Source organism: Canis lupus, chromosome 3, assembly GCF_011100685.1.
Source record: "Canis lupus familiaris isolate Mischka breed German Shepherd chromosome 3, alternate assembly UU_Cfam_GSD_1.0, whole genome shotgun sequence".
Taxonomy (NCBI): Eukaryota; Metazoa; Chordata; class Mammalia; order Carnivora; family Canidae; genus Canis; species Canis lupus.
This window is the reverse complement of record NC_049224.1, coordinates 31,201,186-31,214,971: the sequence shown is the minus strand read 5'-3', so window position 1 is coordinate 31,214,971 and position 13,786 is coordinate 31,201,186.

Genomic DNA, 13,786 nt, shown 5'->3' with positions numbered 1-13,786 from the left:
TAGGTCTTCTTTGGTGAAATTTTTGTTCATCTGTTCTGCCCATTTCAGATTGGATTGTTTGTTTCCTGGGTGTTGAGTTTAATAAGTTCTTCATAGATCTTGGATACTAGCCCTTTAGCTGATAGGTCATTTGCAAAGAACTCTCATTCTGTAGGTTGTCTTTTAGGTTTGTTGACTGTTTCTTTTGCTGTGCAGCTTTTTATCTTCATGAAGTCCCAATAATTCATTTTTGCTTTTGTTTCTCTTGCCTTCATAGATGTATCTTGCAAGAAGTTGCTGTGGCCAAGTTCAAAAAGGCTGTTTCCTGTGTTCTCCTCTAGGATTTTGATGGATTCTTATCTCACATTTAGATCTTTCATCCATTTTGAGTTTATCTTTGTGTATGGTGCAAGAGAATGGTCTAGTTTCATTCTTCTGCACATGGCTGTCCAATTTTCCCAGCACCATTTATTGAAAAGACTGTCCTTTTTCCAGTGGATAGTCTTTAGTCTTTCCTGCTTTGTTGAATATTAGTTGGCCAAAGAGTTAAGGGCCCACTTCTGGGTTCTCTATTCTGTCCCATTGATCAATGTGTCTGTCTTTGTGCCAGTACCACACTGTCTTGATGACCACAGCTTTGTAGTACAACCTGAAATCTGGCATTGTGATGCCCCCAGCTATGGTTTTCTTTTTCAATATTCCCCTGACTATTCGGGGTCTTTTCTGATTCCACACAAATCTTAAGATGATTTGTTCCAACTCCCTGAAAAAAGTCTATGGTATTTTGATAGGGATTGCATTGAATGTGTACATTGCCCTGGGTAGTATAGACATTTTCACAAGAATATTAATTCTTCCAATCCATGAGCATGGAATATTTTTCCATCTTTTTGTGTCTTCCTCAATTTCTTTTTTTTAATTACTATTTATTTATTTATTCATGAGAGACACACACACACAGAGAAAGAGAGAGAGAGAGGCAGAGACACAGGCAGAGATAAAGGCCGGCTCCAAGCAGGGAGCCTCACGTGGGACTTATTCTGGGTCTCCAGGATCACATCCTGGGCTGAAGGTGGCACTAAACCACTGAGCAACCCAGGCTGCCCATCTTCCTCAATTTCTTTCAGAAGTGTTCTGTAGTTTTTAGGGTATAGATCCTTTACCTCTTTGGTTAGGTTTATTCCTAGGTATCTTATGCTTTTGGGTGAAATTGTCAATGGGATTGACTCCTTAATTTCTCTTTCTTCAGTCTCATTGTTAGTGTATAGAAATGTCACTAATTTCTAGGCATTGATTTTGTATCCTGCCACGCTGCCGAATTGCTGTATGAGTTCTAGCAATCTTGGGGTGGAGGCTTTTGGGTTTTCTATATAGAGTATCATGTCATCTGTGAAGAGGGAGAGTTTGACTTCTTCTTTGCCAATTTGAATGCCTTTAATGTGTTTTTGTTGTCTGACTGCTGAGGCTAGGACTTCTAATACTATGTTGAATAGCAGTGGTGAGAGTGGACATCCCTGTCTTGTTCCTGATCTTAGGGGAAAGGCTCCCAGTGCTTCCCCATTGAGAATGATATTGCTGTGGGCTTTTTGTAGATGGCTTTTAAGATGTTGAGGAATGTTCCCTCTATCCCTACTCTCCTGAAGAGTTTTGATCAGGCATGGATGCTGTATTTTGTCAAATGCTTTCTCTGCATCTATTGAGAGGATCATATGGTTCTTGTTTTCTCTCTCGATGTGCTCTATCACGCTGATTGCTTTACAAGTGTTGAACCAACCTTCCATCCCAGGGATAAATCCCACTTGGTCATGGTGAATAATCTTCTTAATGTACTGTTGGATCCTATTGGCTAGTATTTTGCTGAGAATTTTTGCATCTGTGTTCATCAAGGATATTGGTCAGAATTCTCCTTTTCGGTGGGGTCTTTGTCTGGTTTTGGAATGAAGGTGATGCTGGCCTCATAGAACGAGTTTGGAAGTATTCCATCCCTTTCTATCTCTCAGAACAGCTTTAGTAGAATAAGCATTGTTTCTTCTTTAAACCCTTGATAGAATTCCCCATCTGGCCCTGGACTTTTTGTGTCTTTGGAGGTTTCTGATGACTGCTTCAATTTCCTCCATGGTTATTGGCCTGTTCAGGTTTTCTATTTTTTTCCTGTTCCAGTTTTGGTAGTTTGTGGTTTTTCAGAAATGCATCCACTTCTTCTAGATTGCCTAATTTATTGGTGTATAGCTGCTCATAATATGTTTTTAAAATCGTTTGTATTTCCTTGGTATTGGTTGTGATCTGTCCTCTTTCATTCATGATTTTATTAATTAGAGCCTTTTCTCTTTTGTTTTTAATAAGGCTGGCTAATGGCTTATCTATCTTACTAATTCTTTCAAAGAACCAACTCCTGGTTTTGCTGATCTGTTCTACAGTTCTTCTGATCTCTATTTCATTGAGTTCTGCTCGAATCTTTATTATTTCTCTTCTTCTGGTTGGTGTAGGTTTTCTTTGCTGTTCTTTCTCCAGTTCCTTTAAGTGAGAGGTTAGCCTGTGTATTGAGTTTTTCTGATTTTTTGAGGGAGGCTGGCATTATGATGTATTTCCCTCATAGGACTGCTTTGGCTGTAACCCAAAGATTTAGAACAGTTGTATCTTCATTTTCAATAGTTTCCATGGATCTTTTTAATTCTTCTCTAACTTCCTGGTTGACCCTTTCATCTTTTAGCAGGATGCTCTTTAACCTCCACGTGTTTGAGTTTCTTCCAAATTTCTTCTTATGATTGGGTTCTAGTTTCAAAGCATTATGGTCTGAAAATATGCAGGGGACAATCCCAGTCTTTTGGAATTGGTTAGAGATCTGATTTGTGACCCAGTATGTGGTCTATTCTGAAGAAAGTTCCATGTGCACTTGAGAAGAATGTGTATTCAGTTGCATTTGGATGTAAAGTTCTTGTATATATTTGTGAAATCCATCTGGTCCAATGTATCATTTAAATCTCTTGTTTCTTGGAGATGTTGTGCTTAGAAGATCTGTCATTTGCAGAAAGTGCCATGTTGCAGTCTCTCAGTATTAGTGTATTATTACCTAAGTATGTCTTTACTTTGGTTATTAATTGATTGATATACTTGGCAGCTCCCACATTAGGGGCATAAATATTCATGACTGTTAGGTCTTCTTAATGGATAGGTCCTTTAAGTATGATATCATGTGTCTCTTCATCTCTTTGGGATAAACTTTAATTTATCTCATATGAGGATTGCTACCTCTGCTTTCTTTTGAGGACCTTTTGAGTGGTACATGGTTCTCCAACCTTTCATTTTCAGGCTGGAGGTGTCCTTAGGTCTAAAATGAGTCTCAGGGGATCCCTGGGTGGCTCAGTGGTTGAGCACCTGCCTTCAGCCTGGGGTGTGATCCTGGGGCCCTGGGATCAAGTCCCACATCGGGCTCCGCTTGAGGAGCCTGCTTCTCCCTCTGCCTGTGTCTCCACCTCTCTCTGTGCCTCTCATGGATAAATAAATAAAATCTTTAAAAAAATGATAAAAAATAAAATGAGTCTCTTGTAGACAGCAAATAGATGGGTCTTGTTTTTTTTTTTATCCAATCTGATACCCTGCATCTTTTGATGGCATCATTAAGCCCATTCACATTTAGAGTTAGTATTGAAAGATAGGAAGTTTGTGTCACCATATTACCTATTAAATCCCTGTTTTTGTGGATTATTTCTTTGGGGTTCCTCTTTCTTTTACAGAGTCCCCCTTAATATTTCTTGCAAAGCTGGTTTGGTGGTCACATATTCTTTCAGTTTCTGCCCATCTTGGAAGCTCTTTATCTCTCCTTCTATTCTGAATGAGAGCCTTGCTGGATAAAGTATTCTTGGCTGCATGTTCTTCTCATTTAGGACCCGGAATATATCCTGCCAGCCCTTTCTGGCCTGCCAGGTCTCTGTGGAGAGGGCTGCTGTTAATCTAATAGTTCTCCCCATATAAGTTCGGGACCTCTTGTCTCTTGCTGCTTTAAGGATTTTCTCTTTATCTTTGGAATTTGCAAGTTTCACTATTAAATGTCAAGGTGTTGATGGTTTTTATTGATTTTTGAAGGGGCACCTCTCTATCTACTGGATCTGAATGCCTATTTCCCTCCCCAAATTAGGGAAGTTCTCAGGTATGATTTATTCAAATATGCTTTCTGGTCCTCTGTCCCTCTTGGCGCCTTCTGGAACCCCAATTAAATGTACCTTTTTCCTCCTGAGGCTGTCATTTATTTCCCTTAACCTTTCCTCATGGTCTTTTTTTTTAAATTTTTAAAAATTTATTTATTTATGATAGTCACACACACAGAGAGAGAGAGAGGCAGAGACACAGGCAGAGGGAGAAGCAGGCTTCATGCACCGGGAGCCGGATGTGGGATTTGATCCTGGGTCTCCAGGATCGGGCCCTGGGCCAAAGGCAGGCGCCAAACCGCTGCGCCACCCAGGGATCCCTCCTCATGGTCTTTTAATTGTTTTTCTCTTTTTTCCTCAGCTTCCTTCATTGCCATCAACTTGTCTTCTGTGTCACTCACTCTTTCTTCCACCTCATTAACCCTCATCGTTAGAACTCTAGTTTGGATTGCATCTCATTTAATTGATTTTTAGTTTTGGCCCGATTAGATCTAAATTCTGCAGTCATGAAGTCTCTTGAATCCTTTATGCTTTTTTCCAGAGCCACCAGTAGCTTTATAATTGTGCTTCTAAATTGGCTTTCTGACAGCAAATTGTAATCCAAATTCTGTAACTCCATGGCAGAGAGTACTGTTTCTGACTTTTTCTTTTGTGGTGAATTCTTCCTTCTAGTCATTTTGCTCAATGCAGAGTGGATCTGTGAGTGGGCTGAGTCAAGAATATCAACCATGACCTCAGTAAATATCACCCTAGATTATTCTGCCGAGGTAAGAGACCAGAAATTGAAAACAAAGATCAGAACAAAATAAAACAAAAGGACCACTAAAGTGAAAAACAAATTTTAAAACAAAGTAGTAAAAAATAAAAGGCCAAGAATCCCAAAGAAGAGAAAAAAAAAAAAGAATAGGGAAAAAAGGAGAGAAAAAAGCAAAAGTAAAGAGAAAAAAAAAAAAAAAAGAAGAAGAGGGAGAGGACTGGGAGGTGGTGGTGGTGATGAAATTGTATTGGAGGGAGAATGTAGTCTACCTGAGGGGTCCAAGAGGGTGATTCTCTTGGTTTGAGTTATTAAGTTCTGTATGTTAGAAGATGCTTAGTCCCAACTCTATATAAACCAGAAATACTTGTAGAGAGCCCCAACGGTGACCACGAAAACACAAACTAAATAAAAGAGGGGGGCAAAATGGGAATGAAGGGAGAATATAATCTCACAGAATGGACCCGCAGGGTGTTCCACTTGGTTTGGGGTGCATGCTGGTCATGATTTAGAAGGTATTAACTTCCGCCATTGTAAAACAAAAAGAGGCAGAGAAAACAACACAAAACAAAACCCTCCCAAAATTAAGTTGAGAACATTGAAGGGAATCTAGAAGTGGAAATATATCTAGTACCTGTAATTGTAGAAATATGAAAGTGAAAAAGGAAGAATCTTAAAAATGAAGAGGTGGTAAAATATTGTAGTTAAGGTGGGAAAAGAAAAAAAAATTGGAAATTTACAGTCTGATATAAAAACGAGTTGTACTGGAAAAAGGAAGAAAAAAAACAAGGAGGGGTATCCTCTAGTTCTATATACTATCAATCCCTCGACCTCCCCTGGAGCTCTCCAGCGCTGCTCCGTGGAGAACTTGCTCTTCCCCTGTCCTTCCAGCTGGTCTGGGGGAGGGGCTGCTGTGCTGATGCTCAGGTGTGTGCACCTGGGGGCACCGCCTCGCCCCCTACCGGTGCCCTGAGGCCTCTGTCCCCTGGTGGCCCCCCCCGGCTCCCAAGCACAGGGTGACACCAGGAGGAACACCACCACTGGCCGCCGCTAGCTCCCCAGCCCTGGAGTCAGCTCCTGCTGTAACCACCGCAGCTCTGGGTCCGCAGGGGCCTGGGTGCTCCAGGGCGGGGGCCGCTGACGTGCACAGCTCGGGGCGCCGGCAGGGGAGTGTCCCCGCTGTCCTGGGCCCTCCCGGCCTCCGCCCGTCCCGGGGGAGCGCAGGATCCCGACTGTGTCCCCCAGCGCCCTGGGCTCCGGGGCCTGTGCTGCTGGAATCGCTCCCGGGCCGCGGCTCCCCAAGCAGCAGGGCGCAGCCCCCCCAGCGCCCCCTGACCGACCGGCTTCTCCCCGAGGCCCTGCTGGGCGCTCCAGCCCTTACGGAGCTCAGCCTCGGGGTGGGTGCACTCTCTCCGGGTGCACCTCCTTGTTAGTGACCCTGGGAGACTGGAGGCTCCACTGCACCCCTGCGTTCCCTCCTCCCCCCAGTTCCCTGCGAGCGCCTTTCAATCCAGGAAGAATCCAGGGCAGATTCTTAAAGTTCCCGCTTCTCCGGGGTGGGGCTTTCCTGTCCGGAGGCTCCCCTGCCCCCCTTAGCCCAGCTCCCCGCGGTCCCTCCCCGACTTGATTCTTTATTTTATTTTTTTCCGTCTTCCTACCTTGTTAGAAGCACAAGCTCTTCTCTCTGTAGCACTCCAGCTGTTCTCTCTTTAAATCTCAGGTCGAATTGGTAGGTTTTCAGGATGGTTTGAAAGTTTTCTAGGTAAGTTGGTGGGGCCAGGAGTAGGTGGCGGACCCTACTCCTCCGCCATCTGGCCCCGGCCCGGCCTTTCTTTCTTCCCTTCTACACTGTGCATTCTTATTCTGACTTTCCAGGGTCATCCCCCAAATAAGCCATTGTAACCCAGTTTTTGACTCAGTCTCTATCTTTGGAGAACCCAAACAAAGGTGGTCCTACTCCTTTCCTATGGTAAAGGAGGAAAAGTATCAAGTAAAGAGGCAGGTTGAAATTTTAGACTCAATTGGGCCTGCTTGAGAAGAGTGGACCAGAGGGAAGTGGATCTGTCACACTTATACAGGAAGAGTGGAGAGGAACACATCCACTGTACTTAAGGCCTGTCAGAACTGGAGTGCCTTCCTTCTCCGTATCACACTATACTTCACTCTCTCTTTTGTTGTCATTGTTGCAGTGAAGAGGACACCTCAAGATAGAGGCCAGGCAAACAGCTTTACACTCATTTTATTTCTTATTGAACATGATGTCACACAATAGTCAGGTATTGCCATCCATGCTTTGAGCTCTTTACCAAAATTGGGATTATCTGATGGTCCATCCAGTCCTATACTCCAAAAGAAAGGTGTTTCTCTTGATGAGGAGTGGGGTAGAGACATAGGACATTTGTCTACAACCTGGAGCCAAGCAACTAGAGTTTCCAGAACAATTCTTTCAATAAGAGTTACTGAGGAAGGAGAGGTGTCCTGGCTGCTTGCATTATCTTTTTGAGGGCAAAATTATTAGCCCACGATGACATCAATTACAATTTTCTTAACTTTTTTTGGTGTATATCGGTCAGATTTCTTCCTAAATTATTTATAGTGGCATGTATTTCAGAAGAACAAGCAAGTGGTAGCTCTGAAAGGGGCATTGAGCAGAATATTTGCAAATGTTTTATGTTTTCCCTTGGGAAAGAAGAGCAGCCTATCTTTCTGAAAGAGTCACAGAGCCCTTGACAGTGTCTTTCTTGAGAACAGTGAATAGTTTGCTAATGCTATTCACTTCCTATGAGAAGGGAAAAATTAGCCTCAGACCTGTTCAGACCCAACTAGGGAGAGTACCAAGAACATCTCATAACATACTGTCATTGAAGTAGCACAAATTACCCAAAGTCTAAACAAGTGCAAAATGGAAGGGAAAAAAGTCAGATTTTAGGGATGACCAAGACTGATTTTTCAGTGTTTACTGGATCTCCAAAGGAATGGCCTTTAGAAGCATCATTAACTGTACCTTTAGTTTAGTCCAGCTGAAACATCATGTGGAAAGAGCTGGAAAACTTCTCAGGGAGGCAGGAGTCACAGGCAGAGGAAATTTCAGAGTGGGAACCCATCGTGGTACAGAGTTAAAACAGCATGGAGCCCATGGTAGGCATTTAAAATACACAGGAAAAAGCAGAGTCTGGATAATGAGAAAATCAAGACAATAAACTGTTTAGAAAGTTGTTGTAGCTCATTCATTCATTTAGTGTTATAGGTGCTGAAGACAGAGCAATGAATAGGACCATTGAGGTCCTTTACTCTAAAAAGAGAGTCCACTTGACTAGTTTACCAGATTGCTTCCTTACATTAGACCATTTCTAACAGTATACATTTTTGGTGGATTTAGCTAAGTCAAATCTAGGCATTAGTGAGAGTTCCATTGACATTTTAAGCTCATGTTTTTAAAATAACATGTCTTTGATCTTAGGCTTATGTCCTTTCCTATGCCCCCATACTCTTTTTTTTTTTTTATTGGAGTTCAATTTACCAACATATAGCATAACACCCAGTGCTCATCCCATCAAGTGCCCCCCCTCAGTGCCTGTCACCCAGTCACCCCCACCCCCCGCCCACCTCCCTTTCCACCACCCCTAGTTTGTTTCCCAGAGTTAGGAGTCTCTCATGTTCTGTCTCCCTCTCTGATATTTCCCACTCATTTTTTCTCCTTTCCCCTTTATTCCCTTTCACTATTTTTTATATTTCCCAAATGAATGAGACCATATAATGTTTGTCCTTCTCCGATTGACTTATTTCACTCAGCATAATACCCTCCAGTTCCCGCCACTTTGAAGCAAATGGTGGGTATTTGTCATTTCTGATGCCTGAGTAATATTCCATTGTATACATAGACCACATTTACTTTATCCATCATCTGTCAATGGACACCGAGGCTCCTTCCACAGTTTGGCTGTTGTGGACATTGCTGCTATAAACCCCATACTCTTGAAAGTAAAATTGTTTCCTGTTTTTGAGTTAATAAGTCAGCAACTGAATTGGGTCCTCGTTGTGTGCTCATCCCGTATAGGGACAACACAGAAGCTAAAGAAATGGGAGCCTTTCTTCAGGTTTTAGCTGGGCACATTGCTGCTGAAAATAAAGATTACATTCCTAGCTCCCCTGTTGCTAGATATGGCCTTGTACTTCTGGTCATTGAGATAAAAACTGTGAAATGGGAGCTGACTCAGCTGGGAATGGCCCCTTTTCCCCTCTTGTTTTTATTCTGCTCCTTCCAGAGGATGGAAATGAAGATATGAAGGCCAGAACTCGGGCAGCCCGGGTGGCTCAGTGGTTTGGTGCGTCCTTCAGCCCAGGGTGTGATCCTGGAGACCCGGGATCGAGTCCTGCGTCGGGCTCCCTGCATGGAGCCTGCTTCTCCCTCTGCCTGTGTCTGTGCCTCTCTCTCTGTGTCTCTTCTCATGAATAAATAAATAAAATCTTAAAAAAAAAAAAGAAGGCCGGAGCTCTAGTTGCCATCTTGGACCTCAAGGCAACCATGGGAATGGAAGACATGCTAAGGATGGTGAAGCAGACAAATAGAAGGGTCCTTGGAAGCATCCCGGGCTGCCATGCTAATCCTAGACTACTCATCTCCAATTTTCTTTACCCAAGAAAGAAAAGCTTACTTTGTTTAAGCCACTTTTAGTTTAGGTTCTCTGTTACCTACAACCAAATTTATTGCAATTATATAAGATATAGTTAGGGTCCTGTACACTGTTGGGCCACTTTTACCTACGAGTGACAATAATTATGTATTAAAATATTACCTACTATGTGCAGCCCTGGGCAATTGCTGTTTGGCTTCTCTTTCAATGGGGTTGCTCAGGAAAGCTGAGGAGGGTCTCCTTGGGCCATTATCCTTCTTTCACACTTGCCTTGTGTGATTTTATCTATCTCCTTCCAAGCTCTTTTCTCCTTTCTCACCACCATAATTTTCTTCTGCTCTCCTTTCAGAGCTGAAAGGAGAAGATGGCATTGGGAGGATGAAGGTAAACAGGAGGGAGATATGTCCCAACATGATAAGTGAGCTGAATACAGCCTTTGTCATAAACAGTTCACTCTACACTTAACAACTGAGACCAGGACCATGTTTGTTATTGGGGAGAAAAAATAATGCTCATGTTTGGGTAAAATTCGTTCTTCCCTCTTTCCTTTCTTCTCCTTTCTTAGTCTTTCATTGACTCCTTTGTGAACCAGCCACCTCAACCAAGAATCCCAAAGAATCCCAGGAATAGAGCACGCTTACTGCTAATTGTAGATAGGCTGTTTCTACATTGTGTGAACATTCTTTTCTCCCAAGGAAAGTCAATTCCTTTAAAAGGAAAACAATTTATTCCAAAGCTCGCATCTATTCCCAACGGGTTCTACAAAGCTGGGGAAAGGCTTTGTAGAGGAATGGGGAACTGTGAGGAAGAAAACAAAGAAAATATGGGGTTAAACAGTGAAAGCCGGCTCTGTGGGCAGAAGACATCTTGTATTGTGTGCACCATTTCCTGTGGAGACCTTTTCTCCTTACTGCAAGAGAAGCCCCAGCTGTTGATGGCAGTTCTAGGAAGTTTTAGGAACAAATAAGAAGCAGAATTTTAAGTTTCCCTACTGAACTAAAGCAGCAGAAGATGAGTAGCAGAGACTGTTAGTCCCTGTGCGATGTCTCCTTGGGTGACAGTAGAAACTTGGGATTTCCTGCCAAACTGCTCATGACTTCTCAGCCTTTTAAATCTCTCATACTCTACAATACTTTAAGATTTCTGTTAAATTAAACCCTCTACTCCGGGTTCATCTCACCACCATTCTTAGTCTCACAATCTTGGCCCTATTAGCTGGAATAGCCTTTCTTCAAACCACTTCCTTCCCTTGTTCAGAATATATGGCACCCAAACTCCATGCCCTACCACTTTTCCCTGTGGATCCTCAACAGACCTTACTCAGACTATGTTATCTGGAAGGGTTCTTTTTGTGTCTGCTTTTGTTGGTGCTTTCTTTCTCCTACACCGCGACTACCGCATCCGACGTCCGTCGGAGGCGGAGGAGTCTCGTCTGGATGCGTATTCGTGGCCTTCCTCTTCGCCTCGCCTACTACTCCTTCTCTTCTCCTCCTCCTCCTCCTTCTTCTTCTTTTCTTCTTCTTCTCTCCTCCTCCTCCTTCTTCTTCTTTCTTTTTTTTTTAATTTTTATTTATTTTTATTTTTTTTATTTATGATAGTCACACACAGAGAGAGAGAGAGGCAGAGACACAGGCAGAGGGAGAAGCAGGCTCCATGCACCGGGAGCCCGATGTGCGATTCGATCCTGGGTCTCCAGGACGCGCCCTGGGCCAAAGGCAGGCGCCAAACCGCTGCGCCACCCAGGGATCCCTTCTTCTTTCTTCTTTCTTCTTTCTTCTTTCTTCTTTCTTCTTCTTCTTCTTCTTCTTCTTCTTCTTCTTCAGATTTACCCCTTCCTTTGACACAGAGAGGGAACTGTGGGGGCAGGGAGAGAGGTAGAGAGACAGAGAGAGAGAGAATCCCAAGCAGACTCTCCACTGAGTGTGGAGCCCAATGTAGCTGACCCATAATCCCAAAACCATGACCCAAGCTGAAACCAAGAGTCAGATGCTCAACCGACTAAGCCAACCAGGTGCCCATGCTTTCTCGGTTGCTCAGTGCTTTGCCTAGCATAGAGTAGGCCCTCAGTGAACATTTCTTGACCTTGGGCAGGAAAGGTAATCAATCATAGTATCTGCCAAAAGCTAAGTGGCTAATTATCATTTGCAATGTACTAGTTAAAAAATTATTCCTGAAATTAAAAAAAAAAAAAAAAGTTGTGTAAGACACAGAGAAAACTGCCCAAGGTTGGAAGACACTAATTTCAATACAGTTGGGAACTGTGAATGGGAAGTAAATAAATACATACAACTCTATGTTGATATTACAAAAGGTCTTTTGCAATGGAGTGTCAGAAGCTTAAACAATCACATGTGCTAACACAAAGCAGTACACATTATGTTAATGCAAAGATAGTACAGGAATTGTTTAGAGCATGTACCTGGGGATCAGATTCAAAGTTCATACTCCAGTTTTGCCACTTCCAAACTGTATGAACTTACGCCAGTTGTTTCTGTAGCTTCATCATTTGTAAAATGCAGATTCACCATGTCTTCCTCCATAGGAGTGTTATGAGAATTAACATAAACATTAATATTAAAAATAATATAAAATAAAGCACTTAGGAAACTGGATCATACAGAGAAAGAGGTACTTCAGTATTTATTATTATTTTTGTTGTTATAATTCCCTGTCTTAAAGCATGACCATAATCATAAAAAGAGGGAAAAGTGAAATTATGTATACATATGTATATGTATGCACATTTACATAAATAAATGCTTAGGATAATGTGGATTAAGATGGCAATATGGGCCATACATTACTTTAAAAGAGGCTCTTAAAATTATACTTTTATAAATTCCTTGCTCTGTGGCTCTGTGAGTGAATCCACAAGAAGACACATAGATTCCCTTGACCCTATCCCCCATTTTCCCTTTCTATCTTGTGTCCATGCCAAATTTTGTGATTTATCAAGTACAAGTTACTAGTTAGGTGAATAAAGATTCTTTTGAAATACATTTTGGGACCTATATAGAAGTTATTTTAAATACATAAAACCAGACTATTAAAGTTTCCTTATTGTTTGCTTTTGAACTCATACACTCATTAGAATTCTCAATTAACCAGAGTTGCAGAGTTTGGGAATGAAGGTTTCCAAGTCTTGGTCTCAAGCCTTTTGTGGAAACACCTTCATAATCTTTTTTGGATTTATATAAGTATTTGTATAAGCTACAACTTCTAATTCTGAAATATCTGGCCCTTTAGGCTTCTAGGGACATTAAAAGTGTGACAAAGTTTCTGGGCTGTCAATACTTCTTTCTCTCCTTCCTTCTTTTCCTACTTCTCTTCTCCCTCTCCTCTTCCTCTTGCTACTCTTCCTTTTCTTTTCTTCCTCTTTCACTTCTTCCACTTTTTCTTATTCTTTTCTCCTTCTTCCTCTTCCTTTTGTAAGACTCAAAATATTGCCACCATTGGCTAGTTCGAGACAGTCTTCTTCACCATGAAAACTGTTTCCTTCCGCTATTTCAACAAATATATAATGACCATGTATTCTGTGAAGGGATGTAAGGTTCATAAAGGTAGTTTCCATGTCTGTCATGTTCGTCACTGTATCTCCAATGCCAACCACGGTGCATTGCATATAATGAGCCACCCAAAAGTATTAGGTAAAGAGATGTGAATAAAGGTCCTATACTGAAACAGTGAAATATAGAAGAATCAGCCTAAGCTTTAGATGTGGGCTCAAATTCCAGTTTTCCTAATTATTATCTATGTGATCTATATAGCAAGTTGCTTAACTTTTTTTAGGTGTTAATGATATCTATTTTATAAGGATTATGAAAGTTTAGCAAGATGACAGTTTATTAAAACTCCTACTGAGCATATAGTACCTTCTAAGTACTATAGAAAGTATAGGGCTTTAAAAATTCAGTGGATTATAATTCCCGTTCTTAGGAAATTTCCACATAATAATATAAGACAAGGCACAGAATACTATGGAAACATGAGCGTTCAAAGCAGGGAGGAACGACATGTGTTTGAAGGGAATCAGGACATTGCTGCTATAAACATCGGAGTGCACGTGTCCCAGCGTTTCATTGCATCAATGTCCACAATAGCCAAACTGTGGAAGGAGCCTCGGTGTCCATGGAAAGATGAATGGATAAAGATGTGGTTTCTGTATACAATGGAATATTCCTCAGCCATTAGAAACGACGAATACCCACCATTTGCTTCGACGTGGATGGAACTGGAGGGTATTATGCTGAGTGAAATAAGTCAATCGGAGAAGG